The sequence below is a fragment of the Anopheles gambiae genome, chromosome 3, assembly GCF_943734735.2.
Source record: "Anopheles gambiae chromosome 3, idAnoGambNW_F1_1, whole genome shotgun sequence".
Lineage (NCBI taxonomy): Eukaryota > Metazoa > Arthropoda > Insecta > Diptera > Culicidae > Anopheles > Anopheles gambiae.
The window spans coordinates 62,052,492-62,057,880 of NC_064602.1; the positions used below are offsets into that span (position 1 = coordinate 62,052,492).

Consider the following 5,389-nt stretch of genomic DNA (forward strand, 5'->3'; position numbering starts at 1 on the left):
TCGATTGTGTTGCGATCTATTGCACCAGCAATCGAGGCATGGAATACCTGAGCATGAATCGAAAACGAGAAAATGAATGTTTGTCTCGCGCACGATAGCCCCAATTTAGGGAATTAGTATAATCGAGCAAACTAAAATAACAAAAACACACCGATCTCATGTGCGTGTGTGTGCACATAACCCCACATGAATGTCAAGAGCTAATCGATCATAACAAATATACCGCCAAAAGCGTTTTATCACCGCTCTATGCGTATGAATAATCTCTGCGACAATTGTGCAAATTTTTAACATTACCTTGGAAACAGCATGTAAGTATCGTTGGTTTTTATTTTTCCCAATCCTACTACCATACGCTAATAAAGTAACAAAGGTGCTACGCATGAAAAATATTAATTAATTAACCATCTAAAAAATAAGGTAAGCATCCGAAGAGGCCGCCCCCACACGGCCATGAAGTCAATGTTTGAGATGCTGGCATGCCATGCGAAAGGAATCACTTCGAGTATGAGCCTGGCATATTTTTATTTTCCGCTAACAAAACACTTACATGAAATAATAACAAAAAGACATGCAACCATAATGTTTAACACATCAACTAACTTAGCTGACTTAACCAATAATAACAAAAAAATCATTACGCATACAATATTGTTCACACACACATTTTATTAATATATTTGCAGGGAGCATATTCGGCTTGTTAACATCATGCAGGATCTAGAGGATCCGCAGGATGCTGTGGAGTGGTTACTGCGGTGGAAGCTGCTGAAACCGAGCCAGGAATGCCGGCGATGCGGTGACCCGATGAACCTCCGGACGAATCTTCGGGTAGGGGTATGTATTGACGGATGTAGATGGGTATGTGGGAAGCGGCTCTGTCGAAACGCCTCATTAAGTGTGCGAAATGGATCGTTTTTCGCTGGGTCGAAACTTTCCCTACAGAAGATAATGATGCTCATATATTTTTGGAGCATGGAGATAGGTGTCGACAGAGCCGCAATCGAAGCGGATGTAAACCGTAAAACTGTGATGTCGTTTTACCGTAAAATCCGCTCCGAGTTGATGTCTCTCGATCAGTACACCGGATCGATGATTGGTGGTCCCGGTAAAACTGTCGAGATAGACGAAACAAAGCTGGTCAAGAGGAAATACAATCGCGGCAGAATTAATCCCTCCAACGAAGAATGGTTGGTTGGAGGTATTTGCCGCGAGACGAAAGATATATTCCTCTGTCGCGTAGCCAAGAGGACCGCACCAATATTGGGCAACCTTATACGGTCCAACGTTGCTGCGGGGACCAGGCTTTTAACCGACTGTTGGTGCGGTTACAATCAACTGGACCAAGTGGGATATTTGCATGCCACCGTGAACCACACTACGCATTTCATGAATCCAAATGATGACACTATCCACACGCAAACGGTGGAAAATTTATGGAGGTGGCTTAAGCACTTCCTTAAGAAAAAGGGTACCAATAGGTCTTCCCGCTTAAATTTTTACCTGGCGGAGTATGCTTTTCGCCGGAAGCATAAGGACAACGTATTTGCTGCACTCTGTGCAGCACTTACTTTTGCTTGAAGCGCTGTTGCTTCCCTTTTTACCAGCTTTGCTTTCGTCCTTTTCCCCTTAATGAAACTCTTGCTGCCGTTGCCCAGTTGCATTTGAATCAGTAGACTACTTTGATTTCCTTTGGGCTACCGTGAGCAGTCCTGCACATCTGCAGCAGGCCAAAGCCTTAATGCGCTGACGGCAACGCGAGCAAAGTAGTCACTGATTTTCATGTAACTTGGCAAAGGTTGCGAGGATCTAATAGGGTGCATCCGTCAATAAATACAGTGTCAGGAGAAGCGGACTTGTGCTCGGTAGTGTAAGGGTCTCATTAGCCCTTACACTATTTGGTACAAAGTCGTAAGGCTCATACGCCAGACGTCTCTAACCACGACGCCACAGCGCGGCGCCGAGACGATATCTGCTGATTCGTCTATACCATTTTTCTGCACAAAAAATGGTGAAGGCTCGGGGAGGTTTTAGTCGGAAGGCATCCGACAGTACCCGGGGGGGTGGTCCCTGCTGTGCAGCCGTCCAACTGGATGCGGGTCCCTATGCATGGTTTCCTCCCTGATTAAAAAAAAAAAAAACCAAAATTGAACCAATGAAAAATTACTAATTTGAATGCAAAGTACTTTACTATTCTTCCAGCAAAGCAGATATCTCATGTGAATCGCCCGCAAGGAGGCTGCCGTGCAAATAAGACGATGGTGCACCAGGTAAGTTGTGTGATGATGACTGTTAAGTCTCGGTGACCCTTAAGGGCATTCTTGCATGCGACCATTTTTGGGTGCAACTCTCGAGAGTGAATGGAACCGTACTTTCACGCGAAGAAATTTCCGTGTCTTTCTCTTTACATGGTTGGGTTGCATGCAATTATGCCGTTCGTTGCATGTACCATCCACTTATCCCTTTATCCCTAGCATCTTTTGTACATTTCGCAGATGAGACGATTGAGACACACTTATGCAAAAGTAGGTGAACTCACAACGCATAGCACCTTATCACCAATAGCCAACGTAAGCAAAGATAGCCACACCGGGAGCCGAAGGCAGGAACACCATATGCGTTAGAACCCACAACACCAAAAAGAGACAGTTTTGTGACACTCCACACAAAAACACCTCACACTATACCGCACACATTGTAAACCAAAACACATAGGAACACACCGCGGAAAATAGAACGGCCTACAGTATCAAAACCCGAGTTTTGTCCAACACCAAGCAGAAGCTAAACAATTGGCTTTAAGCAGAACAAAAACACAAACCACAACCAAATGTACGGAATTAATAACTTTTTTTGAGTATAAATAAAACCATATCCGATCAAGGCAGACCAGATTCGTTCGGGCTGTTAGGATAGGATGTTACGCTTGCTGTAAAACTCCTCTACGACTTTCATTTCATAAGCATTCAGAATGTACCCCTAAAACTAACCTCCCGCAAAACGGTCCTGGACGGCCCCGCTACGATCGATAACATTACAGGGACATAAACGATACAAAAAAACAACATCCGTTGAACAACGTAGCGCAAGGAAACATTATCATTATCATAATCGATAAACGACGCAGCATCACAGCACCGCACAGCGTTTCACCTAACACCATTTGCGCAACGAGATGAATATTAGTAAAGCGCGACGAGCATGTCATCTGCATAGTGTGTGTCCTGCTGAAGACATCCTTTACAGCTGCCGCGAGTGTGCTGCTTCTGATCGCCGCCAACAACGGTGCCTCAAGACGCGACACTCACTGTCCAACCCACGAACCACGCAAAGTAAGCGCATCGTCTCGGTGATGATCGTTGCTGGCTCGTATTCTGCCCACTGCTGGTTATCTGTCCGTGAAAAGGCGCCATCGTTTGACCACATTAGAACCATTCAGCAGCTTTACCGGCAACAGATTACCGTTAACGTCATAAATAACGCACTTCCGATGAATAGAAACTTGTGAAACAAAATACCAAGGATCCAAGATAAAAATGAAACATTGACCCGTTATTAATGAGACATTCAGAGAGAGCACACAGCTTGTTTTTAATATTTAAAACGAATTGAAACATTGTAGTACAAATTGTATTGTACAATCACAAATCAAACGCAAGAAAAGCACGCCGCATCAATGGGTTCAAGGTACAGGTTTTAAGCATCATGTTTCACACACTCTAACGTTACAGCACTTCCGGTTCTCTGGACGTTTTGTTCACTGTCCTGCCTGCTACCTTATCTGTTGCCGGTCGTTCTCGGTAGCAATAGCTGGTGCGCGAAAAGCCGTTCCAGAGTTAGTCGAATTATCCGTCTTCAATTCCTTCTTGACCGGTGTTGCGATGTATAAAGCTTGCACCTCCACCTTGGCCGTGTTATGCTTGCTACCGAACGCTGCGTTTTACCCTTTGAGGCCGTCTTGGCACCTTCCTTCGCTTCCTTCTTGTCGCCTTCGCGGTGTTCGGCACGACTTTCATCCGATAGTACGGCCGTAGTAACCTTTTCCCGCACTTTGCGATTTTTTCCTCCAGCACCGGGGAGGGGGGGAGGGGGTGTACATGCGTAAAGCGATGGACTTGGGGCCGCATTGACGTCGTTGGCTTCTTCAGGCCACAGTTGATTGAGCACGATGATTCAGGTCGTTGTGAACGCCAACAAACGGACAGTCGAAGTGCGAAAACCAGTACCAGCACTGCCTACGACGGCCTGCAGGTTCCAGTTTCCGGTACGGGATTGCGGGTTAGTCATCGCTCTGCGTCCAGCGGTGTCGATGTTACCCGATCCGTCGATGCGGATCCAGGATTGCACCGAAATCGGCATCGGATTCTCGTACTGGTTGATGATGTACTGGGTGTAAAGTTGCAGACAAAATAAGTTAACTTCGGGCAGGCCTAATCGACGAAATCACTCGTGGACACTCTACCGGCGCGTGGAACAGAACTCGTTACGCATGACGGTACCGGCGCCGAACATCATCAATATCGTTATTGGCCATCGCGCCAAGCAGGATGCAGGTAGCGTCATCTTTGCCCGTTCCATTATACACCATACCGCCAGTTTGCGTGAAAATTATCCATTCCCCACGACGGCGGTGGGTGACGCGATGCAGTAGCCATGTGTGTCTGCGAAACCACAAACCATTAAACAACATTTATCACGACTAGTTTAGGAAAGTTGTATTTCTTACCAAGAGGAGCAGCAGTATGAAGATGTGTGAAACAAACACTTATTTACAATTTGTGGCAGCAACGATCTTACAGCCGCTCAGCTGCATGAAAAATAGTCGAGCAATCTCAGATGAAAAGTTGCACCACAGCGCCCCCTGTGGGTCAAGTTCGGTACTAACCCGGACGAGTGCCCATCTGGACTTTAACCGAACTTTGGGTTTAGCAGGAATCGCAGGTTTTGTTGATCCTGGTTGTGAGTGAGGACGAGAATGCGTTGCTGTGGATGTTGATTGTAGGGGGGCACTAATATGCGTAAAAGCTGGCGGAGATGATGATCGGGAAGTGCTGGAATGAACAGTTTTCGGCGGAACTATCAATATGTTGTCTATGATGGAGATGCCACGAGACGAAGTCGGTAGAACTGCTCTTGTTCTTTCACTATTGGGTGTCTCATTATTATCAGCCATGTTTCTATTATATCCGCTAGTCCTAAAATGATGAATCATTACCATTACATATTGATTAATAACACTCATGATGGCAGGACTCTTGAATGGCCGTGCGGTTAACAGACCGGACTACCAATCAATCAGTCCCATTTCAATTCTAATAACAACCTTGTTGCTACGTGTGTAGCAATCTATATTTGAGTTTAAAAAAGAAAGGATGACAAAATTCACAAA

General features: G+C 45.6%; 1 long non-coding RNA gene across 1 annotated transcript; it reads right to left on the reverse strand.

Moving 5' to 3' along the window:
• Positions 1-3,552: 3,552 nt before the first annotated feature.
• LOC133393891 (uncharacterized) lies at positions 3,553-5,060 on the reverse strand. Its single transcript, XR_009766462.1, has 3 exons — positions 4,727-5,060; positions 4,463-4,661; positions 3,553-4,386 (listed from the first exon to the last, which is right to left on the reverse strand). It is a non-coding gene; the product is annotated as an uncharacterized LOC133393891 (long non-coding RNA).
• Between the last annotated feature and the right edge of the window lie 329 nt (positions 5,061-5,389).